The sequence below is a fragment of the Castor canadensis genome, chromosome 4 (assembly GCF_047511655.1).
Source record: "Castor canadensis chromosome 4, mCasCan1.hap1v2, whole genome shotgun sequence".
Lineage (NCBI taxonomy): Eukaryota > Metazoa > Chordata > Mammalia > Rodentia > Castoridae > Castor > Castor canadensis.
This window is the reverse complement of record NC_133389.1, coordinates 32,654,231-32,681,411: the sequence shown is the minus strand read 5'-3', so window position 1 is coordinate 32,681,411 and position 27,181 is coordinate 32,654,231. Positions and strand designations below refer to the sequence as shown.

At 33.6% G+C, this 27,181-nt stretch overlaps 1 protein-coding gene across 1 annotated transcript in view; it reads right to left on the bottom strand.

Annotated features, from left to right (window-relative positions):
- The window catches only part of Rit2 (Ras like without CAAX 2), a 364,390-nt gene that overhangs the window by 213,693 nt on the left and 123,516 nt on the right, over positions 1-27,181 (bottom strand). The gene's annotated exons all lie outside the window — the stretch shown is intronic.

The window sequence follows — 27,181 nt, the reverse complement described above, 5'->3', positions numbered from 1 at the left end:
ATATCATTTTAAGCAGATTTACATAACTGGAGCCAAGAGCTACTGTCATGGAAGAAAATAGACTGGCTGTACATAGAATCAGCATAGGAAACTGTCAAGACGATATGATTTGAGGCACACTAAAATCCATTTCTTTGCCTAAAAGTACTTTTCTTACTGACCTTCCCAATCCCTCAAATTACTTATTTTTCTGAGATCGTCAAAAGTTTCTGTTCACTGCTAAGTCTGTTTTCCAGGAGGAATGAGACTTTCATTGTTTATTGTCTATAAGAGTTTTAATGTGAAGTGGTTGGTCAAATCAATAAAGGGTTATAAGTTTCTTAAAACAGTGCACAAATATACAGAATAAGGCATGTAAATAAATGTTTCTAAAGCGATCTTCCTGCAATTCATTGTCCCTGTTACTTCCTATTTACAATGTTGGTGATAAAAATCATGGATAAATAAATACTTATAACTTAAGGAATAGTTTCATTATGTTACAGTCACACATGCATAAAAATCCATGGAAAATAATCTCCTTCAAAGAAAGGAAATTCTACTTCAGACTCACTATGTGAGCTCAAGTAATGGTGCAATTTCTTCATGTTTAGAAATATATAACCTCTACCTTCCTTCTTCATAGAATGAATCACATAAATTTACTATGAGAAAAAATGCTAAATAATTTAATAAATTTAATGTTATTAGTAGCTTTAAAAATACGAATACATAGATGATAATTTGAACACAATTAAGAACTGTTATTATTGGGCAAGTGTTACTCTACTTACATCATATATGTATATCACTTTAAATACTATTAAAAATAACCCTACAAAGGGCTAAAAAGAAGAAAAACTAAGGAGGGTGAATAACTACTACAAAAACCACACAACTTCTTAGTGGTAGAACTGGAATTATTGTGACTGGCAAGTTTGTTTTATTTCTCTCATTTACATTTTATCAATCCATAAAGGACTGAGCCATTTTCTATCTGGCATTCAAATCCTAGAGCTATCAATTTCATATAATATAGCAAAAATTTTATGGGCATTATCTAAACTATCTGAATTCAAGTTAAGAAAATAGTAACTATATCAAATACTTATACTGATTTTTCTTTGCCTTTTCAAATGACCTCTTTGCACCTAGAAGTAAAAATTGATCAACTAAACACCTCATCATATGGCCTTGGATATGGAATGATTTTCTTTACTGCACAAAGTAGTTGCTGATGTCAGGACCTCACTCCTATAATTTTTTTTAATTAATAGGGAGCATGTTTGTACTTCTACCCTTTGGACAATGAAGGAGGAAAAGACTCCCAGCTTTGGAACTCACTGTTTGCTTAGGAGTACACTGATTTACCTTCTGGTATATGTAATACTAAGTTGAATTTCTCTTCCTCTTCCTTGAAGTTACTGACCTTCCATTTGCTTTGGTTCTGAATGATGCAGTCACCTTTGACATTTTTCTTTATTCCCTCATACTTCACTTTAAATATATCAGCAAGCTTTGTATGTTCTACTTTCAAGGTAGCTCCAGAATCCAACTACTTTTCTTCCAGCAGTGACAGCACCATGGCGCAAGCCGTACCTGCTCTTCCTGTTTCAATACTTGCTCCTCCAGAGACTGTTACCCACACAACATTTAGAATGAGGTCCTTAAATGTAAACTAGATTAGGTCTCTTTTATGCTCAGAACTGCCTAATGGCTCCCTTGTCATTCACTGAAGAATACAAAATCCTGACAATGGGCTTCAGGTTTTGTGCAGATTACCCTTCACTTATTAACTCTCTGATCCTGTCTCCTCTCTTATCATGCACTAGCCACACTGGTCTTTTCTCTGAACCTCAAATGTGCCAGGCAATATCCCATTCTTCCTGCTTTCCTTTTGTCTGTAGTTCTTACTTCATCTAACACACCATCATATTTGGTTGTTTATTTATGTTGAATAGCGTTAGACTCTACCACTACAATGTGAACTTCATGTGGTCACTTATTTGCATTCTCTTTAATTGCAGAGATTATCCCATAATCATGCCTGGCAAAGCCTAGATGACCACTGAGTCTAAGAAAGCAAAAATTGGTCCTGTAGGCCCCCATGATATGGAGAATAGGTGCTCATCTGTATTAGGCAGCCTTTTCTTATGACAATGCACCATTTTCATGTGGAAGGAGGACCAGAAATATGGATTTTTATGAATTATATCCCAATTTTAAGATCAAGGAACAATTCAATAAAACATTTTCTGACTGCTAATATTGTTTTATTTCTTCTATCCAAACAAATCATGTTGGTAAGATAGATTTGCCCACAAGTCACTCTTTTGTGTGCTGCCTTGGGCATCTAAGACACTAGCAATCTTTTTAAATCCAATGGTCAAAGATTCTACCTAATGCCTACTTACTAGATCAAACTCATTTCTGACAGAATGTACAATTTATAGGTGGCACTGCTTTCAACCATACTTAAAAAAAGACTATATCACTTCTAGGAAGTCTCTATCCATTATCCATCCAGAAGATTATGATGACTAAAAGAGGAACTGTTTTAATTACTGCATACTAAAAAAAAAAAAAATACAAGCATTCATTTTTGGGTTTTGTCTCACTTTGTTCATACAAAAACAATTCTCAATATTTTCTTTAATAATTAATTACATTAAGTTAACAGATTTCTTTTTAACTTAATTTTTTTTTTCTCAAATGGAATTTCTTTCATGTGCAAGCTTAACATTTATGTTTTACAAGATATCTTATAGGTATATTATGCCACTGATGATTTAGCATTACCTAAACTGTTAACTGATATCTATTCCATAAGACTTTTCCTGGAAAGGGTAATATATTTTCTAAAAATGGATAGTCAATAAGTGAATCTAGGTTTAAAAAAATTCTTTGCTTGTCCCACAGAGAGAACACATTGAGATATCAGTTTAACATTCATTTAGGCATAGAGCCCTTCTTTGAAGAGGAAAAACAGATTGGCAAAGATTCATTCTGTTAGAACATCACAGGCTGAAATGCTTCTGAGAATTTGGGCACCAACATTGTGTGAATTGGGTGTAGGTTTTTCACACAAGAAACCTGAAGGGAAAAACATCATGGGTTTTGTTCTTGAGTGTTTTCCGCCAACAAAACAAGCAAATGTATTATTTCAATAAAAAGTGATAAGTTTACATTTGATTTGATTGCTAACATGGTCATTTTGAATAAGTGTGGTCATTTAAAAATTTCTGCTATCCTCAGATAGGATTCATGGTATTGTATCTATTAAGTTGTTGTCTTTACAAGATGTATAAGCTACACATAGTAAATCTAACAGTCAGATTAAATCAATTTACCAATAAGTGAGGGGCAAAAAAGAAAAAAATAGTCAACATATTATCTAATGCATACTATTGTTTGAATAATTGTTCCCCCGAAGGCCATGTATTAAAGGTATAGTCTCCAGCCTGTGGTATTTGGGAGAAAAGTTTAGGACACAGAACTTAGTGGAAGGAAGTTAAGTCATTGGGTATATGCTCTTGAAGGAGATCTGGGACCTATTCCCTCTTCTTCATCTTTTCTTGCTTTCTAGATTCCATGAGGTACTCAGTTTCCTCTGCTACATACTTCCATCATGATGGACTGCCTCCCCTTGTCCCATAAGCAACATAGCCAAGTGACCATGGACAAAAACCCCTGAAATTACGAGTCTCCTTATAAATTGTTTATTTCAGATATTCTATCACAGTGATTGTGGACTAACATCATGAATTCTAAGCTAATTATACCATTTTAAGTGTTTGCATAGAAAAATTCAAAGGGGAATATCAGGAAAATGAAGCTGGTTGTACACAAGTATAAGCACTGATTTGTTAAAGTTTTTAATTGTTTAATTTCTACTTCTTTTAAAAACATTAAAATGCAATATTTAACTGCTAGGAGTATTGGGGGTGCATTTTAAAAATATTGTACAATGTCCTTTAGAAAAAATTAAGTTTTCCAAATATAAAATTAAATAAACTGACTATGATTAGTAGAAACTATGAAAGAATATAGTAGTTAAGTCTAAATGGGTACAAGCTTATAAGATAATAAGGCATTGTTATCAAAAAGTTGAGTTTAGAGGAGACTCCTAATGTAGACCAGTGGTTCTGAACTTTGCCATAAGCCAGCATCACCTGGAGAACTCATTTATACAGCTTGCTAAATTCCAAAATTTGTATGCTAGTAAGTTCCCAGTTTATTCTGATACTGCTGGTTGGTCCAGGAATCACATATCAAAAACCATGGTTGTAGCTGATCTTTTTCTATAGCCTTTTTTTAAGGAGATACTTTAGAACTCTATCAAATACAACACAACACCAAATTTTTTGTGTTCGGGAAGCAGTCAGCTCTTAAAGTCCTGTGAATCTAATGTTTCTCATTAGTAAGAAAATTGCTTTATGGGCTATATTTTTTAAATATTCTATTTAATCTTATGTATGGTACCCACAATTCAGAGAAATTCCAAGTGTATAAAGGCTAGTTATTTTTTTCTTTGTTATCAGAAATATTCTTTTAGGGATAGAACAGAGTCAGTGTTCTTTGTTTATAAACAGGGTAATAAGTGCTTCAAATCCAGCTCTTGCCAATTTTGTTCTTATGAAGAAAGCTTGGAAAGAAGTGGAGATAAGGAATTATCATGCTAAAATGACAGTGGCCTAAAATCACAAGAATATCATTACTGCCCTAGATGGTTTAAGAGAAAGTATTCTACCATTTCAGAAGAGATATAAATGAAAGTGAAATCAGTCAGTTAGGATTCAAAGAAGTAAAGGAAAAAATATGCAGAATCAGCATTCTTCCTGAAAATCCCTCATTGGTGTTAAATTACCTGATCCTTAGCCTTTTAGAAGAGCAAAAGAAGGTGGACTAAATCTTGATTCTAGACTTGATTCTAGACAAATAAAACAAACAAGCAAAGAAATAAAAGCAAAAGAAGAGCACTCATGAGTATCAACAAAGGCAATGGTGCAGGAAATTGAGATGTATAAATGGTGAATGGCTAGTGGTTCCATTGGATTTTCAGAGAATGCTTAAAAGTGAGCAAACTGAATTACTTTGTCTTGAAAACAAGTTTGACAGCTGAATTGATTAATTCATTTGTGGAGTGCAGGTCAAATAGTTTGTGGATGTTGTGACTGGCTGATTATTTACAATTCAATGAGTAAATCTCTTATTGCCTATGGCTGAGCACATTAAGAAAATGGATTTGAGTTTCTTTAGTGGCTTGTTTTGGATTTCCTGTATTAACCTTTGTTACTTCCTGCACCATTTTACAACTCTGATTTTGCATGGCACATTCAAAGTATCAAACCTACTTAGAAATCACTTGATAAAGCCTAAAGTTAATAGGAATTTTAATTTTGCAGATATAGAAGTGAAGGATATTTTGTATAAAGAGTAAGACCATGAATCAATGGGGTTGGTATGATTTCAGCATAGCAAGCAAGAAGCAGGTAAAGGAGTTAGACAATGAAAGGTGGATCCAGGACAATGGAGAGCCAAAATTAAGTCAGGACAGAAAACTTCAGGGGACGTGAGAATTGATATAGAGCACTTTCTTCAATGTTCATAGCAGTGGTATAAAATATGTTTAAGTCAACGGAAGAAAAAAACCTATATAGTTCTTATCTCAAAGGGAATATACTATTACTTTTACAATATATGTGTTTTATGCACTACTAATATTTTTATATTTTGTGTCTTATACCTAAGATCTGAACTGAATAACTCTACCATATCACATAAATGCATATGCCTATATAAATTAGATGGATTATACTTAAACAAGGTTAGCAGAATGCCTTATGAAATGCAGTTTTCAAGACTTATTTCTGTCTCTGTATGATATGCCATACCTCCTACCATTCTAAATGTAGCACATATATGTTTTTAATTGGAATAAATTACATTTTATCTTATGCAGAGAGTTTTGAAGCATTTGTGATATAGTTAAACATAAAGAGAAATGGAAAACATGGAATGGAAACAATTTTCTTAAATAATACAACACCTTCCATTTCAAGAATCCAAAGGCATTGGTAAGTTTAGTCCAGGAGAGACGAGAACTGAGCTTTGGTTCTTACAAGTTTTCTCTCAGGGCTAGATCTTTGATATTTGATCTTCCTTAGGTGACAGTCTGAAGATTCCAGGAGTAGAGGAAGCTTTGCCATTCAGAACAAAGTATCAGGGTGGCAGGTCCTAAGGCCATGATGATGAAGAGTGTTCTTATTGAATTCTCAGGGTAAGAATGAGCTATGTCAAGTGAGGGAATGAGATGCAAGTCAGGACACAAGAGAAATGCACCTATATTCTGACAAGTGGACCTCGGTAGAATGCAAACTAGGGTAGATTCCACTTTGCACAATCAGATTACACTTTGCCTGGGTTGTGCTTGATGTATCATAGTTATTTGTAAATACATCCCTTATATCCTGAAAAGTTTCTGACTTGGATGATAAATTATATGATCTCCCTAATCAAAAGAAAATTAGGATTACAAGACTTAAATTGAGACATTGCTCCCACAGGTGGAGTAAACCCAAACAAGCAACACATGTTAATAACAGGATCCTTCTCCCAGGCAGTGTTTTAGCCACCCATAACTCCTTTTCCCATTATACCTCAAGATGTAAGCTAAATCCAAAAATATAGGAAAGGAAATGAGAAAGTCAGACAATCCTGTTCACCCTGGGAGCCTAAGACTCTCAGATCAACTCTGCTCTTGTTAAAGCTTCACTGGTTTTTCAACTTACTTTTCAATTCTTCTGATTTCCCATAGCTCTACTTCCCATCTGTGCTTCAGCCAGCTGCACAGCTGGGGAGAAATTAAAATAGAGATTGCTGCAGTAATACTCACAATGAGGAGCTCTAATTAGATGCCCTGCTACATAGACCAAGGCTTCCAAGCCCCAAATAACTGAATTAAACAACACATTGTCCTGCTCCTAAAGGTGTGTGTGTCTGTGTGGTAGGAGTACTCACTGAAGTGGCAATCATTCCCTTTTGACTTGAACCTCTCTGAGTAGGGTAAGCAGAAAGAAGGGTAGAATTATCTGGGGGATTGGATTTAATAATGTCAGAACTGTCTCCCTAGTAGTGAAAATTTTAAGGAATAAATTTGGTTAAATAAGAAAGGAAAAGAAATTCTCACAGAATCTTCATCCCAATCAATATGACTTCTAATCTGTTCTTGAAAGGAGCATTTTGAGGTTTGACCTATACTTGGAAATGCTAAATATCTGCTACTCACCTCAAAATGATGGAAGATTCATCTCTTAGTTGCTCTAAATTTTGATTTTTTAAATTAAAATAGCATGTACACAAGATGCTAAATTAAAATCATATTATAAGATTATTTATTATTATAAAATTAAAATCATATTATAATAAAGTCACCTGTCTTACTCTTCCTAAGACTTTATCCTCTTATATAAATTTTAGTCAATTACTTTACACTTAACTGGTAATAATCTTTCACATAATAAAGATATTTTGTAACCTGTTAACGAAGTTAAACATACACACATTGCATTTGCAATGTATAGACCATCACTAGTTTAAGAAATAACATTTCAGTACTATCACACTCAGTGCAATCCCTATCAAAATATCAATGCCATTCTTCACAGAACTAGAACAAACAAATCATAAAATTTATATAGAACAAAAAAAAAACACCCCAAAACCCTGACTAGCCAAGCCATCTTGAGTAAAAAGAACAAAGGAAGAGGCATTATAATACCTGATTTCAGAAAATATTAGAAAGCTGCAGTAATAAAAACAACATGGTATTGGAATACATACCAACTCAACGTACTAAAATAGGGAGGCTGTATGTAAACCCACACACATACAACCAACTGATTTTCAACAAAAGGGCTAAGAACATACTTCAGAGACAGGATAGTTTTTCCAATAAGTGATGCTGAAAAAAAATGGTTATCCACATGTCAAAGAATGAAACTAGATCACTATCTCTTACCAGTTTCAACCATCAACTACAAATAAAGACTCAAATTTAAGACATGGAATTATTAGAAGAAAACATGGAAAATGCTTTAGGACATTGAAAAGCATAAGGAGATTTTTGGCAAGACCACAAATCCACTGGAAACAAAAGCAAAAATATGCAAATGGGATTACATTCAACTGAAGAGCTACCATACAACAAAGAAAGTAATAATCAGGACGAGCTACAAAAAATGGCAGAAAATATTTCAAAACTTTACACATTTGACCAGGGACTAATATTCAGAATACACAAGAAACTGTAAAGATGTTAACAACAACAACAACAAAATAAACTGATTAAGAATTGCAATAGACCAAAATATGCATTTCCAAAATAACATATAGCTATATGAAAATATATGATAGGTTTTTTTGAGATAGGGTCTTGCGAACTATTTGCCTGGGCTAGCTTTGAATCATAATCTTCCTAATCTCTGGCTTATAGAGGTGAGCCACCAGAGCCTAATTCTTTTTCCTTCTCTGTATAGTATATTTAAATCACAGTAAGTGAGACGGCAATAGGTTTTATTTTGTTTAATGATTCTTGGGTAATTGGTTATTTCAAAGCATTTTGTATCAGGTAGCCTATTTTATATGGATCTCCTAGAGGCTAGTAGGAGACACTATTGTCTGAATGTTAGTTATGGACAGAACAGATTATACATTAAATTCTGAGGAAGTCCAATAAGCAGTGAATAAATTATTAGAAAAGTGGTCAACTAAGGTAACTGAAGCTGCTTCAAAGTAGAGACCACAGATTGAAACTGTTCAGTAATATTATTGCTATTCCAGGCAAGAATTACTACTGCTGGAAACCAAGAGGACTACAGATAGGCCAAGGCTGCAGAGTCCAAGGAATCTGATACATCAGACAGGAAGACAAGTAAGAGAACCAATAAAATATAAAAATTATGACAGGCTAGTGGAAAGGTAGAGGCCAGATGGGTGTGATGGCAAAAGAAGAAGAGTGCTTGATCACGAAATGACTTCTTTCATTGGTTTGAAGATACCCTGACCCTCTTTCTAGCTAAATTTTAGAAGATACTGTCAGGGTAGGGCTTGGACATAAGAGTCACAAAGTCCTTCCATTTTCACCTTTTAGAAATTCATGGTTTTCCCACATTATACATTCCCTCCTTATATATCAGAGTTTATGTCCCAGATATTCTGGTGCAATTTGTCAGGTACACCCAGAGCCTCATATTTTTAAAGTTTTAATTATCTTATATGTGGAGACTTAATTCATAAAATATGAAATTCATTGAGCTAAAGTTTGTAATGTAGGTTTTTTTCAGTACATGCATAAAGTGGTGTAACCATCACCACTGAAAATGTCCAAGATGTCTTCATTACCCCAAACCCAAATCCATTCCTTATCCTTTCTTCCCTCAGCCTCAACCAACCACTGATCTACTTTATGTTTCTATGGATTTATGTATTCTGGAAAATTCATATAAATGGAATCATATAACACATAGCCTTTTGCTTCTGGCTTCTTTCACTTGGCATATGTTTTTAAGGCTCATCTGCTCAAGATTTTCACCCAAGGTGATTCTAACATGCAGTTGAGGTTGAGACCATTGCAACAAGATCCCTCCCATCCCTCCAAAAATCAGGTAAACCTTGAATCCCTGGGGTATCAAAGACTAGGTTTCCAAGTGGTCAATGATATCCAATTATAACTATATCTCTCTAAGCTCCATAACAGCAATGCTAGTTTCTAACCACACCCTGCCTTCCTGCTGAAGAACACTGTTAGTTAAAATAAATAGGTCAAATCCCTAATATTCTAGCCAACCCTGGCCCAGAGTCCCCAGAACAAGTGCTGAGCACTAAATTAGTCCTTTTTATTCTCAATGTGTTCCCCTTTGCTGCAATTCAGCTGAATCTTTGATCACTTAGGCATGGAGAGAGTTCATTTGTAACCTCCAAGGACTATTCAGGCTGTGTGGCATAAGATGAAGGTTAGAGATAAATGAAACATATACTTGAAATTTGATTTCCTCTCTGCTCCATTTCATCCATTTGAGATATGGTGAATCTAATCACAGATTGATCTTATTAAGGCTAATGACCTGATGATTAACAAGAGAAATTCATCTGTACTCAAATTACATGTTTTAATTATACCAAGGCACTACATCATCAATGGGCAGGAGGCAGCAAGCAGCCTCTTGGAAGAAGGTTTGCTTGCACCTGGCACTATCTGGGTTATTACTCTCCTGGTATCTAGGAGAGGAAATAATCCAAAAAGCCCAGATGTACTCAATATCTCACAACTTGCAATAGGCAGGATGAGGCAGAGGTGGAAGATTTGATCCTGATATGAATCACAAATTGCAATGGAATTTCAGTGCCACTGAAGTGTGCTAAGAGAGATGAGAGCAAGCTGGGTTGGAGTCCAGTTGCAAATCATAGAAGCCATAGTATAGCCCAGCAAAGTCAGTAAAGATATAGAAGACAGAATAATTCCAGCAAAATGTCTTTGGTGTTTGTACTAGTGTATGGCCAGGGCCACTCAAAACCAATAAAATACCAGATCTGGCCTCATACTGTTATGCAACATCATTTCAAATGCAGAGTAATTTAAAATGGTACATACATTAAACATTTTATATTCATTTAAAACATGAAAAATATACATTTTTCTTTCAATCTTTGGCAGTGACTCAACATGCCCCCTTTTAAAAATAAGTCTGCCAAATGTAGCTCTGTTTTACATAAAACATTCATAATGTATTCATCATGCTTTAAAGTTTTGATATTAAGGTGGAGGAATAATTTAAGATACTTAGAAATCTGTAAGAGTTTAGGATTATGCATTTTTAAATGCCAAATTTTTACTGTCTTGCCAACCCCTATTTCAACAACAATTTGGGAGGTGAAAGAAGCTGTGACTCATGGTTAATGCCATTTTGAAATAACAGAACTCAGTATAAGTGTTAACACTTTTCCTACAGTTGTTTCATCAGTTCATGTAATTTACTTAATTAAAAAATAAAACAAAATCAGGTACATATTATGAACTGGTTGGGGTACAAACATAACTAATTCTCACTAAGCATTTTGGGAAGAGCTCAAGTCCTGGTACAATAGAAATAATATTCTGCAAGCATTTAGAGGAGTAGAGATAATGATCATGATTTTGAGGGGCAGCCAAGGCCAGTAGTTAATCTGGTGGGTGAGTTAGAGAGGAAGCTGTTGACAGGTTCCTACTGAAACACTTAGCTAGAACAGTAACACTGTAACAAGAACATAGTAACACTTAGAAGAACAGTAACACTGTAACAAGAACACTGTACAGAACAGTAACACTGTAACAAGAACGCAGTAACACTTAGAACAGTAACACTGTAAAAAGAACGCAGTAACACTTAGCTAGAAAATGGAGAAGTTTTGGGCCAACGCCTTTGGGAGCCAGAGACGGCCTATCTTTCACAAGAGAAAAATTGTCCTGTAAAAATGTTATTTTATATTTGTATTGTTGTGCTGGGGGTACGTTGCAACATTTATAAAAGTCCTTGCAATATTTCACAGGTGAATCATCCCCTCCATCATTCTTCTTTGTCTTTTCTACTCCCATTCCTAGAACAGTTTCAACAAGTCTCATTTTTCCATTTATATACATGTATGCATGATGTTTGCACCATATTCTCCCTCCTACACCTTCTTCCCACATTCTACCCCTCCCACTGGTACCAAGCCCCCAGACAGGACCTGTTCAAAACAAAGTCTGTAAGATCAATTAGCAATTTGAAATTTTCCAAAATTTATAAACTTGGTAGATAAAAATTATTATTTTTAAATGTAATTTTGCAACAGCATCCCAGCATTCCCATCTATTTTTCCATATAGGTCAGAGGATCTTGATTTGCTATGCTATGACATACAGAGAAAATTTTGAGGCAATGTATTTATTTAGTCTTCTGGTTCCTACATATGCATTCAGAAACAAGAAATGCCCATTAAGATGGCTCCTGGTGCTAGAATAAGAATGTACCAGTTTTGATTAGTAAAGAAGTATCAGCCACATAAAAAATTAGCCATGATAATAATATAACCCATAGTAATGGCACCTGAATAAAAAAGGAGTGCTTTTCATGAAACTGGGATAAAGGCTTTTTCCAACATAATGTTCTTACCTGATACAATATATAATTTGATCATGAAAAATACTAAAAGGTCAGACCATGACAAGACCATTCAATATTACCATTTGTAACTCTGGACCACCTTTCTAAATCTTTTTTCTGCTACTGCAGTGATTCTGGAGAGTGCTACTTCTCTCCATCCTTCATCCTTTGTCTGGAATTCTGTAAAGACTCTTAGTGATTTTTCTACCGTTACTGTTTCCTTATAGTTCTTTCTCTACAGTATTCCAGGTAAGCATTTAAAAATATCTCACTTTTTTTAAACTCTGTGTCAGTAGTATCTCATTCTTCCTGGAATAAAATTCAAAATGATTAGCTGGACTCAATGGTTAGAGTGGCCTGGTTGTCCCTGTTTGGCACATGGTCCCCCATATGTCTAAGCAGTATTGAGCACCTCTGAATTTGCAAACTTCCCATCTTCTCCTCTGCCACAAACATATCCACATGGCATTTTCCATTTTTGGAATAATACTTATTTTTTCTATTGTTTGCCTCACAAACTCAGGCAGATATTTTGACTCAATGCCTCTGATGACCTTCAACCTCCTATTAGGCCAAGTTCCTGCTGTATAGTTGCAGTTACTCATTTACTGTTGACTTTTTCACATATTTTGTAGGAGACCCAGCTCCAAGAACTGTGTCCATTTCTGCCTTGATCAAAAAAGTTCTTATATCAACCTTCATGTGAAACTAGCATAGGCTTGTAATAAGAATTTTCTGGTTAAATTAGTTATTTTTAATGTTTACAAAATACAAGTTTGGGCTTTTTGGTTTTGTTTGTTTGTTTGTTTGTTTTTGCAGTACTAGGGTTTGAACTCAGGGCCTTCATCCTGAGTCACTCCACCAGCCCTATTTTTGTGAAGGGTTTTGTGAGATAGGATCTCATGAACTATTTGCCCAGGCTGGCTTCAAATTGTGATCCTCTTGATCCTCCTGCTTTCTGAGTAGCTAGGAATACAGGTGTGAGCCACTGGTGCCTGGTGTTTGATTTTTTAAAAAAAGTTCTAGAGTCAAACCTACAGGAATTTTGTCATTATTAAAATTGTCTTTTTAAAAAATAAGCACAAAAATGACTAGTGTTGTGGCTCAAGCAGTAGAGTGACTGCCTAGCAAGCATGAGGCCCTGAGTTCAAACACCAGTACTGCTAAAAGTCACAATAAAAATACTTTTTATAAGCCTTTAAAAAATGTAAAACCATTTTTCTGATTTCTAGGATAAAATATATAATAATGACACATCTGACATATATAACATCATTACTCTTAAATTCTACAGTTAAAATAGTTACAGTTTTCTTCTTGGGTCAGACACCAGCTTTAAAATGACAGAAAAGGCTTATACAGAATTTTCATGCACCAGTCTGTTTTCTGGAATTTCTATGTTCATTCTATCTTAAAGCAATCAGAATTGAAGATCTGAGCTACAATACTATTATTATCCTAATAGGCTGAGGGGACCAGTCATTTGTCAGATTTAGGTCACTGCACTCCATTTAGACTAATTCATATGATGACACTGCTACATTAATAAAAGTTCATAATTTACTTGCACTGTGAAGCATTGCTTAGGGTTTTATTGTTCCAAAGGGAATCGACAGCCTGGCAAGGACATTACAGCTTATGAGAAATAACTGAATCATTTATCTTATTCCTAAATTTGAAAAAATTCTGGTATGATGACTAGGGAAATTGGCACACAGGTAGAGCCATTGATGAAGCCATCAGCTGCTAACTCTTCATCAAATTAAATTTAGTTAAAGTTCTAAAGAAAGATGAATGAGATACACACTACCAAACAGTTAATGAAGTAAAAGAAGGGATTTTTTCAAAACTAAATTACATCAATACAAACAAGAATGATTATTTCTAGAGGTTAATTGGAATGTCTCAAGCCCTCTCCATGCTTCTGTCTTTTGTGGTAGATTTTCCAGGACACAGAATCTTCACAAACATCTGCTATTCTCAGAATCATCTCCAAGGAAACTTAAGAACCATCACATATGTCTGTATTACCTAACTTCATCAACATGGTTGCATAGGAAAAACTCCTACAAAACATGTAAAATTAAGATTTTGGGCAAATTCTTTGAGTTATTGTCAATTTCTATGTTGTACTCACACATGATTATGAGTCCATGCTGAAGTTTGGTACCAGCTCTGTAATATTAATAAGATAGAAATACTTTCTTTTATACATTTTTTATGGTGGGACTGTGGTTTGAACTCAAGGATTTATCATTGCAAAGTAGGCTAGCTACCATTTGAGCCACACCTGTAGTCCACTTTGCTCCGGTAATTATGGAGATGAGGTCTCCAGAACTATTTGTCCAGGCTGACCGTGAACCCCAACCTCCTGATATCTGTCTCCAGAGGGACTATGATTACAAGTGTAACTTTCTTAACAGGCTGATACAAATAGTACAATAAATATACAGCTTGATATTACCAGTGAATATGTTGACTGACGTTTGCTTGTCATAGAGGGGTTCTTCTCATCTTTCCCATCATATAGAGGAAAATCTTTCTATTACTAAACATGCTTTTCAACACCTCATTTAATTGCATAGTTTTAATCATTCAATTCTCTTGTGATGTTTCTCTAATGTTTAAAGTTTTGTGTGCTCTTTTTGTTTATTAATTATGCTTCTAACTTTTCCATATTTCAGACTATGTTATTCATGGGATGAACAGAGAGTATAACATGGGGGATTTTATTTTAAAGTTCATTGTGGTTTATAGAGTTCATACATAAAAGGATAACAAATGGAAAATCATAAATATGTATGCTGTCTATATTTAGCATTTACCACAATTCTACACTGTAAAACAATTCAAGAACTTCACTCAAATTCTTCATTATTTTTTCTTCTCACAATGTTTAATCAGTTCCTCATTAGAAATATTATTAAAGTTGTCATCAGATGTCAAGGTTTGGAAATGATTGAGTTGTAAGGCTGGCCAACTTTTTGCAGGTCATACCAACTAAGGTTCAACAATAGAATGCTGCCTGCATATTATGGTTACAATCATCCTGTAAGCTCTTATCAAGACTATTCTTACTAAGACCTATTCAGCCAAGCTAATTCTAAAACTACCTTCTGCTAGCTGACAATTTAAACTACGCATTTCTCTTATCTATTACTAGAGTATAAGATCAAGATAAGAGTAGTTATAGCCCCTAAGACCAAGTCAAGAGAACTATTGTGGCATTTCCCCATTGATCTAGTATGAAGATTATGACACTTATGAATGACTTGGTCTTCTGGTTAAATTTTATAAACATAGCCCACCAAAGTATTTCTATAGTTTCTATGATATTACTAGAGTTCAAAGTGCAAGAAACAATACTTTTTCTTTAAGCTGCACAACCACTAATAGTGTAGTCACCTGGCTTTTTGACTTCAATTAATAGAAGAGCTTCCCTAAAGGGTATTCCATCAGAGGGGAGAAATGGTATACATTTTACATAGCACTGTCACTAGAGTTCCTGGAATTATATTGGTCCTGTTTACTTCTTATAGATTCATGAAATGAGGTTTGGCTTGACTTAGCTCATTATAGGGTTATTTTTAAATTTTATTTTAGATAAAACAACCATGTCACCTATACCTTGCCTATTTCTTTTCTTGCTCTATAACTCAGCATCATTTCCTTTGTGTGTATGTTTTGGAGGTATTGGGTCAAATTCAGGGCCTTGCAATTGCTAGGCAAGGCTCCACTACTTGAACCACACCTCCGTCATCTCAGCATCATTTCTTGGAAACTTCAGATGTGAGAATAAGAGAGTGAAGCACTGTTAGCTATAAAAGCAGATCTCCACCATACTTACATATGAAACCTATCTAAAGTAGTCAGTCCTTCTACCAGGAAGCACTTTGGACTTCCCAGAACATCAACTTGATTTTGAAGTCAAAGCTGGATATCTGCAAGGAAAAGTAATAGCACTTTGTACTTTATTGTAAATGTGGATTTCCTGTATTATAGAAGGGGGAAAAACAATAATAAGGAAGGGAAATCCATTTAAAGTGGTTTTAAAACTATTTTCCTCCTTTAAAGTGCTCAGTTTATGGATCCATTAAAATATTACTGATAAAAATGCATTTTGAATTGCCATTAGATATTTTAACTTTCATTTGAAGCTTGAATTGATTTAGAATGAGAGAATAGTGGTTTTGGATAATAAATGAAGAGTCCAGATAACTTCCAGAGCCACTCTCAGAAGTATTATAAAGTTTAGAGTCAAACAGCTTTGCTTCAAAGTAGAAAGCAGAGTACAAAACTTTTGGCTTAAGAGCCTGGCAGGGAAAATTTGCCTTTTAATGTCTTAGTGATACCAAGATACCTGTTGGCTTAGAGATGGACTCCTTATTTAATTCCTGTTACTGTAACATAGACCCCCTGCTACTGAGAATAGTCTCTGAATGAGATGTTCCTTTTCATTTTAATTTGCATTAAAAAGAATTCAGAATTCAGGGGATACTAGTATACAACTAAATTAGCAGGCTCCAGGATAATCTTATATTAAGAGGCTCCTCATAAAATTCTGTTGATTAGATGTTTCTTGCTTACTTTGAAGACATTTAACTGCTCTAGGGCAATATATTTTTCAAGTCTTTTGGTCACAGTTTGTCTCCAGTTGCTCATTGAAGTCCAAACCAGCACACTATTTATCGGTAGTTGGTCCAACAAATAACACAAGCTCCTTAAGTGAGAGCATTTCAGGAGCTCTGCTGCCTTAATTGCAGAACCGATTTCTAACAGAGAAGTTTGGTTCCCCAAACTCCATGTTTCTGAATTTAAAATGAAAGGCACCACACCCATTTTCAGGGTCTTTAAAGATTCTTAGGAATAAGAATAGATTTAATAGAAAATCAGTTCACCGGGTGTTTTGACCCACTGTCCCCCCAAAATCATGGGTATATAAATTTTTTTTCCACAACTAATTTAAAAAGCTACATAATTAAGAGATACCAACAGCGTGTCTAACATGAGAGCAGGCATGAGCAGTGCCACAAAAGAAGGTATATATCTTTACTTAAAGGACATTTTAATCTTATAAAGAAAACTAATTGACTTATTCAAGTTTTGATATATTAGCCACAAAAAAGGTAAGATGTTGACAAAGCTATGAGAAGCTTTTGTTTGAACTGCACTCCTACACTGAGTTCCAGCAGGTAAGACCACATAATGCCACTAAGCTCCCAAATGGGCCAGCTCTCAAACACAAAAGCAAACACTGTCACAACCACCAATCTAAAGAGGCCTCGTTTACCTGACATAGCATGGTGAGGACGTCTCCCTTTTATTTTTTAAACCTATAAGGAAAATAACTTTGAAATGTCTTGTCCATGCTACACTCTTTATTTCTGTGTTCTTCAATTCTTCTCTTCCTATAAAGCCAGTCTCTTCTGCTTAACTAATTACTCAATTCTAAAATCAGAAATAAGAGTTAGATCTTTAAACTAAATTTGCTATTATTTCAGCTTTTGACAAATGTAAGGACTTTGGTTTTATTTTCCATGTGACTTTCAATTGCCATCTTTCTGCCTAACTCATGGTCTGTGAATGACTCCAGTCAAATTCATGAGTCTATGGCTGAACAAGCCCCCCCCCTTTCCCATTAACATATGTTTTAGTCCATTTCTGTGCTATAATAAAATACCTGTATCTCTGTACTTTATTTATAAAAAAGTAGCTCACAGTTTTTGAGGTCTAAGAACATGGTACTAACATCTGCTGACTTCAGGGAGGGCCTTCTTTATATTACAGCATGTCAGATGGCATAATGGTGGAAGAGTGCAGAAAAAGGAGAGATCATATGACTAGAAAAGAAAACAAAGACTATGTAGGGGCCAGTTCTGATGCTTTTATAACTCTCTCTCAAAAGAACTACCTTGCTCTGCTAGACAAGCATTTATACCTTCTGAGGTCAGTGCACCAAGACCTAATACCTCCTACAAGGCCCCACTTTTGTAAAGGTTCCACCCCTTAGTATCACCACACTGTGGGCCAAGATTGTAGCTCATGAAAATTTGGGGGTGTACTCAAATCATATCAAAACTATAGCTCTATATGTTTTCCAAACCTACTGAATAGATTGTAAAATGCAGAAATATTATCTAGAAAGAGGCTCCAAGTTTCTTCATTAAGCCTTGAATTAGTCTCTGGAGCCAAGTTTCCCATTGCCTTTCCTTTGGACCCTTCTTGACCCCTTGAAGTTTTCCATATACACACAATTCTTGAAACACACAGCAACTGCCTTTTGCCATATATATAGATTACCCTAAAAAGAGCAGAGAAAAATTTTAACATTGCTTAACTTATAAAGAAAGTAAAAAGACAAATTAAAAGTATTATTTTTGTAAAATCTTTGGTTTTGTCATCAAAACATCCTTTTCTTAGAATGTCTATAATGATAAGCATTATTATCTTCATGTTTTTCTTTGAATATATTTAGATATTGGAAGTTGTATGCATAAATATACTTATTTAGTGATATGAACAATTTGTTGGGAGAAGCCATCCTGATTTATCTTTTCCTGGTTATCATTTTGCCAGAGCAAAAATACATTATCTTCATTCTCAAAACTTAATTTTGAGGACTACATTTACAAAGTATTAATGTCACTTTCTACTCATTTTGTAGTTAATGGCACTAGCTAGTAAGTACATCTTGTCTCTACTAAAAATTCACAAATTTCTTGAAGGCAGGAAGCATTTTTTGTTTTTGGCAGTACTGGGATTTGAACTCAGAACCTCACACTTGTTATGCAGGTACTCTATACCACTTGAGCCACTCTGCCATCCTTATTTTGTGTTGTGTATTTTCAAGATATGGTTCTATAAACTATTTTCCTGGCATGGCTTCAAATCATGATCCTCCTAAACTCTGATTCCTGAGTAGCTAAGATTACAGGCATGACCACTTGTGTCTAGCAGCATTTTCAAACTTGTATGAACCTGTCACAACTACTAGCACTTTTCAGAGAATATAATTAGTGCCCAATACAAAATAATTCACCATTAAATGAATAAACTAGTGTTGAGAATGATAGAATAGTAGAACACAAAATATTTTAAATAAAATTTAAATCAAACTCTATATTTGAATATGAAGAGAAAGTACATCACAGAGACTATAAGTATTTTGTCTAATGCTATATATCCTATTAATATCAGATATGAGGAAAAAGTAGGCCATATGACTTATGTGTTTCATTCACTTTCATTATACACTCACTCTTAACTATGCCCTTTCCTACACTAACTACTGGGGTTACAGTAAATGTTTTGGGCCAAGTGTATTGTTTTTATTAATTTAATCATCCATATTGATGTGAAATACAATGTAACATTGTCATTCATTTAGCTGATCTAGCTAAATGCTTTCCCAATTCATCAATATACAATGTATATCATAGAAAAACTACAAAAATATTTCCAATTTATAGAATTAGGGAATGTAAAGTCCTTTGTGTGAGATATTATGAAGGGTGACCAAAATGATCAAAATGATACTGGTAACCTTGCACAGTGCTGATAGCATTCTTTTTTTTTTTTTTTTTCTTTCAGATTCTTCCATAAGTTACTGTTCTGAGTTTTGATCCATTGTTCTTTCTAATATCCTGTACTGGTTTCCAACTAAATCTCTTTTAGTTATATCACTGATAGTGCTAAAAAGTAATGCACAGATAGCAAGCATTACCAACCACAGATAGCCCAGTTCTATTTATTTTCATAAAGATAGCATTTCAATGATATAATATAGCCATATCAGTATAGCATTTCAGTAATGACTCTTAGACATCATGCTAGGATGACTTTGGCTATGGCATTTTGAAGCCTTGGATAAGGCACTTACTTCTTCTGAGCCCCAGTGCCTTTATGTATAAACTAAGAAAACTATAATATGTAACCTCTAAAATACCTTCAAAATTTAAAATTTGTAATTATAATCATTTACATGAATATGAAATCAAAACATTTGTACATTGTAAGTTTCTGTTAAGGGCTATTATTAATGAAAGTTATATTTTCACGGTGGCCCAGTAATAATTATAGAATGGAAAACTCTGGCATTGCCCACCAAAGACAAAATACTAAACTAAATGCTTTGAATTAATGGCAACCAGGAAATATGAGAAAAGAATGATGAGGTCATTGAATGACATTCTATTTTTCAACTATTTCTATCCAAAGTAGGTTTTAAAGAATCTAGGTTGTAATTTTACTTTGTATTTTTATGCCAAGTACAAATCATGTTTTTTTTTTTAATTTGGCAAGTTTAGTCTTTGAAAATTGCCAAGTTTCAGTTAAAAAGTATGCATGGTAAATAAATATATATGTTCAGCATATCCATTGTTGAGTAATTAGATGCTTAAAGTAGGGTTTGATAATGAAATTCATTATGAGAGAAAACTAAAGAGATAATAGGATTAAAATATGGTAATGAAAGTTGACATTTCTTTCTTCAGTTTGAGTCTAAATACTTAACATGTGCAAGAATAAAAGTGTAAGTTCTCAAGGCCAAGAATTTCAGTCAATTTATATGTTACTTTTGTATCAATACGCAACAATTCAGTAACACTGCAGACTTATTGTTATTCAATTAATCATGTGAAGAATGTTAGATACACAAAGATCTGTATAGACATAATCCAGCATAGCTGACTCTCGAACACACTAAGGACACTGTCATTGGCTTATGCAGCTTGTTTCCTTCAATGTTATTGGACAGGTTCATAAATTTCTTACATTAAGGCTGTAGCTAACTTTCCTTTAGAATCAAAACAAATATTTATCTTTAAAACACACTTGTCAGTACTTTTAAAATTCAAATTTTACTCTTTAGCAGAAAATCCAAATAAATATAATTTCTTGACAGTTTAATAGTGTTATTTATGAATATCATTATTGCATCTACCTGTAGAAATGTTTGTCTTTATAGCATATTGTCCCAGATTTACAAGCCTATGTTTATGTGTGGTGGAGGAGGAATGCAGGCAACTGAACCTAGGGCTCTGCCACTGAGCTACATCCCCAGCTCCTAAAATATTTTTGTGTTTCATCTTATATTTTAAGATAATTTTCTCTTATTACTAGATAATAAGTTGTTAGACTATTTTACTCTAAAATATTTGCTTCCATAAACTTACTTTAAAATTTGGGGTTCTAAAAATCATAAACTGAAAAACATACATAACCAGCATATTATATGTGACTCAGATATGAAATAAAGTAAAATTTATAAACTCTATCTTCTTCTTTGTTGTGGAAGAGTTCATACACAACATATGAGCTTTATTTTAAGGATTTTTGACTACTAAAAATAATTTTTGCTTATTTCTGGTTTCTGGTCTTGTTCATTATAGTTGTTTATTTTCTCCATTTAAATATTTCAATAACAGGTAGTATTATGACCATATTTTAGAGTTCTTACTATAAGAGGAGGGCTAGTTGTTTGCTTGCAGTTTGGATGACTATATAAGTTATCTCTAAACTGGAACATTTTTGAGAGAAAGGCAGTATTACAAATAGAATAAACTAGCATTAATTGCACAAAGGTAGCAACCAGGAATCTCCTTGGACACTCAGAATTTTTGGCCATCCTGTTTGCAGAAATACTAATAGTGAATTTTTTTCAAGCTTCTCATATTCAATGCAATGGATCACTGTGGCATTGCCCCATTTTCCCAAAATTAAAGGCTATGACAAAAGAATGTGAGCTTGGAGGGTTGGGGATTTAGCTCAGTGGAAGAGCACTTGCCTGGCTAGTGTAAGGCCCTGAGTTCGGTCCCCAGCACCGAAAAAAAAAAGAATGTGAGCTTGGTTGTGAACATACTCCATCTTCTCGTATTTAGAGTTAGGTGTTCTTTGTTGATTTTCATAACAGCAATACTTATAATATGTTTCCACTTAAATATTTGGCTGTATACTTAAAGGTCTTTTAAATTGTCTTTTACCTTTTCCTTATGAATGTGTAGCTTTAATTGTATGGCAAGTCATGCAGATAAAGACTTATTTCTAGATTTAGAAGAGTTTCTTAAAATGTGTCTTACTCCCATAGGGATTAGATGATGCCTAAATCACATGATTTAAGAAGTATATGAAATATGCAAGAGAAGTTTACAGTTATAGCAGACCTGTATATAAAGTCTACTGTTGCATAGGCAATACTAAGGAAAGTACATAGGAGTGGAAAACAGAGGAGAGTAAAAACCCCTATCCTTTCTTATCTTTATTTGACAAAGCAAATAAATGAAGAAAATTCTTGGCAAATTGAAGATTGAAAATGTTCTTAAAACCCACCTTCTCATACTTTTCAATTCAAATGTAACTTTTCTTGGATTGACTCAGTAAATTAGCATGTATCAAGAAATCAAAACTATCAAAGTGCAATAAAAGTTGAAGGAAAAATTGGGGGCATGTCTATTGACACCAGGATACCATCAGTGAGAAGCTGTGTTAAATATTGCTCTAACAAGACTTTTTGATTATCTCAAATTTGGAACAATACTAGTACAAACTTTGATTCTTACGGCCCTAAAATATCCACAACCATTTGTGGAATGAGATGATTCCTGAAGAAAGAGGCATGTCCTAAAGTCTCTAAAAATAAGTCATAAACATGAAAAAGGTAAAGTTTGAGGCTAACAAGCAATTAAAGTTTTCATAGAAAAATGACATACAAATCAGGCTAGCAGTAACTCAGAGATTAATTCTAAATTTTTCATGTAACAGATGAGTGAATTGTGTTCAGATTGTCTAAGGGACATGCTTTGGCTGCAGAGTTGGTTAGGGAATAAACCAAATAACAAGAACTTTGCTTCCCATTGTTCCAGAATGACATAATCCAGGCAGTAGCCAAATGTGAGGCAATACTTAAATCTAGGAAGTTTCAATGACTGGATATAATAGCATGTATAAAAAAGGTATCTGGGATATTTGAAGAATGACTTTTATTATTTCTAATAGGGATGAGTGTGATCCAATAACTTTAAAATTAAATTAAATTTAATATTCATATTTTATTAGAATTTCATTTAAAAACATGCAACTCTCCTACTTTTGATTTGGGAATTTTAGGGATCTAATATAAACTATTAGCAAATTTTGTATACCTAAACCAGAGTCTTTATCATAGTTTGCTACAATTTTTTATTTATTTCCACTACTGTTTTAAACCTTAAGCATTTAAAATGCAAATAGTCAATTTTATGTTATTATACATTTTTTTGATCTATGCCAGTTTTTGGTATAATCCAAGGGATTTTGTCAGAGAAGTGAAATAGATAAGAGCTTGAATGGGAAAGTGAGTGGCTTCTAGTTACAGATGGCCTTAGAGCTTGCTGTACTGCCTTAGACAATTCACTTAACCTTTATGATCCTTGAATTTTCCATTTATAAAATAAGAGACATAATTTTTTCAAGGGATTGGTCAAGGACTAATAGGAACTAAACAGAGGAAATCTTCAGCTCATTGCTACAGAATGCCTTCTAACAATTACAGCTTTCCAAAGGTTGTTTGCTTCAGAAAAAGAATTCCTGAGAAGTGGAAGATGCCAAACATTTTGTGGGAGAATTAAGCATTGAAAAACAACCGAAGCCCTAGGAAAAAGAACTTCTAATTTGAGATTTGGTAATGTCCAAATTTTCCTTCATGGCCTTATTGTGGCACTATGTATGTAAGTTCTATGTGCTATACACAGATATTCTATATATGTAGCATGATCTATTGCAGGACGTATTATTCTCAAATATACTACCTTGAGAAAAACCATAAAAGCAGAAAGTCTCTCTGACCTTCTCTCCCTACCTCTCTTTTGAAGACCTTCGTGTAATAGGTATCCTGTCCTATTCCCAGAAATAAAGAATATGGCTCAAAGAGACCAGAAATAATCTGAACAAACAAACCTATCTAAATTCACTTCAGTTTATTCTATTAGGTCATACACCCTTTCCAACTATCCTCAGCAGTGCTATCTATTCATCACCAAGCCAAAGTAAAAAACAAAACAAAACAAAACAAAAAACAACGTTTTCTTCCCTGGACATTTGGTATCGTTTTTCATTCTATGAAGCCCCTATGGTACATAAAACCTTGGTTAAATAAATATATTATGATTTTTTTTTAAATCTATCTTTTGTTATATTTGTGTTAGCCACAAGCCTTTTAATGACTAAGGAAAAGGTATCTTCTCTACAAGCACAAACATAAAACCAGTTGAGACTTGGTATTCAATATTGCCTCTGAGAGGATAGTAACTTGTTTATATAATATGATGCTCAAATTCTAGGTGGTGACATTAATTATAAGTTTTCTACCTACTACCTAGGTTTACTGAAAAATTAATATATTTTAAAAAATAATAGCACCAAAATCAAATAAGGTGCCATTATTAAAAATATTTCGGTATTTCTTTCCTGTTCCCTACAGGGACCTAACTTCTGTTCAATCAACCACATAGACCACCTCCTGCCTGTGAAGGATTAATAATAGTTTGTATGCCAACATATCACCATCTGCTTAGCCTTATGTACTCCTGACTATGTTTGGCTACAGTTGATACTTGCTTTGAAAAATATTTAATGGTATACAAATTTAATAGCTTTATCTTTTGTTTGTGTGTTTGCAAGTCTCTTAGTATTTACCAGAATGTAGATTCTCAGATTTTTCTCTAATCACTCACCACATTGCCCACAGATAGGTAATATTCTCCATCTCCAACCATACTAAACTAAAAATTGCTCTATTAATATGCTATATTGATTATGTATTCCCACAATGACTTTTTCTGATGAACCTCTTCAAGCTTAGGGTCTTAAAGCCACTTTTGTTCATGACTTTTCTAGTTAGGAAGTCTGTGTGGCAGTAGAACAGATCTGTTTCAGGCTTGGGTAAATTCAGCTTTGCTCCATTCTTTGGGATGGTTTGAAGTCTGCTTCACATGTCTCCTTACTTCCTGGAGACCAAGAGGTACCTGCAGCTTGTTCTCTTGAGGAATAGCAGAAACACCCTTAAAACCTCTACTGACCTTGACCTAAACTTATCAGGTTGTCTCATCTTCCTACATTTCATTGGTTTCAGTGATGACATGATTAAGCCTATTATCACTAGGGAGAAGAAATACACTGGATGAGCAACACAGTTGGGACCAGATAAGTCCACATATATTGTAGACTGAATGAATATTCAACAAAATATTTTTAATAATGCCTCCTTATTTGATGTTGGTACTATTATTTAATTCTTTAACTAGAAAGAAAAATAATATAGTGGAGTCCTATGCATCTTGATTTTCAACTATTAATAAATTCTGATTAATTATTTAATCAGAATTTTATATAAAATTAATCATTACAAGTGTATTTGACATCTAGATTGTATCTCTCCCCTTTCCCAATTTCTACCCTTTTCCCCTTAAGCTTAAACACTTTCTATAAAAGCAAAATTGTAATTTAAGTATTTTCAGTAATGCAACTTTGCTATCTCTCAAAGTAATCTTTTTTTGCTTTGAGGATTTCAGAAATTATAAAAAGCCTTGTTATGTTGATTGAAATTTAACCTACTCAATTTTTTCCCAATTAGGACTACAATTCCCCCGAAAAACAAGTGTACTTTGCCTTAGATAAGACAGCTCTTTCAAATAATTTAAGAAAATTTTCTATTCTAAATCTCCCCAATGGCTTCAACAGTTTTCCCTCATAAATTCATTGTATAAATGTCCTTGGAAACAAATGAATTTCTTATACATACATTTCATGTAGTTTTCATATAATTTATATAAATTTCTATTACTGGTGACCTAGATTGGAATTGCTATAGTTATTTTTAAGTAGTTACATAAAATAGATGAAAAAACAAAACATATAGTTTTTTTAATGCTGGCACATGCTAAGCAAGCACTCAATTCTGGAGCTATGGCTTAGTGCCTAATTGTTTTAATTCTGTAAGTAGAAAGAAAAATAGTATAATGAAGTCCTATGTATCTGTGACCTAGATTTTCAATTATTAATAATTGTCTATATTTAATCAGAATTTATATAAAAGTAATCATTACAAGTATAATTGATATCTAGATTTTATCATTCCCCTTTCTCAATTTCTACCATTTTCCCCACAAACTTAAACATTTAAAAAAATTATCATATATAAGCCTCAAAGTAAATCCTAAATCAATCAAATAATCATTTTCCACCAGGCTACATTCTTTGCAATTAGGCGGAAAATCAAAGAATTTAAACAACATGTGTATGTGAAAATGTCTACTCTTGCATGAATTACAACATTCTATTTAAGTCAATGCATTTTCAAATCCCCTACCAATGTATACAATACTTATTAACACAGTTACATTAATACTTTCCATGAATGCAAGGTTTGGATACGTAATTTTGTTTTATATTTCACTCTACTTGCTTTTAATATTATGAATTAGAATTTTAAAATACTTTTGATAATTTTTATTATAAACCAGCACTTTTACAGCTTAATTATACTTTTTGAATAAAATGTATTTTGAATGTATTATTACAAGTATGCCTACCTTACATTTGGTTGCTTTTTATCAATTGTTTGCTTCATTATTATTTTTTTGTATGTGGAGCTCGGAACAAACACAGGGTGTTATAAATGCCATCAAGTGTTTGATCACTGAGCTCTCTTTCATTCTTTAATGTGACACATTTCTGTACTTTTATGACTCTTTTAAACCACATGTAGGCTAGTTTAATTATTTTATTTAATATGACATTGCCAATACCATCTATGCCATTTCCATTTTTATGGTTCCTTAAATATCTATATTTATGTGTATATATTATCATTTCTTTTAATTTTGTTTCTTGTTTCTTTTATTCTTTATGTCTTCTGTTGCATTAAAATTTTATTCAATTCTTCCTTTCCTAGTGCTCACTTTTGTTATATGGCATATGTCTGGCATTTAATACTTGAATTCCTATTTTAACAATATTATTTGAAAAGTATGAAGCTAAATGAAGCA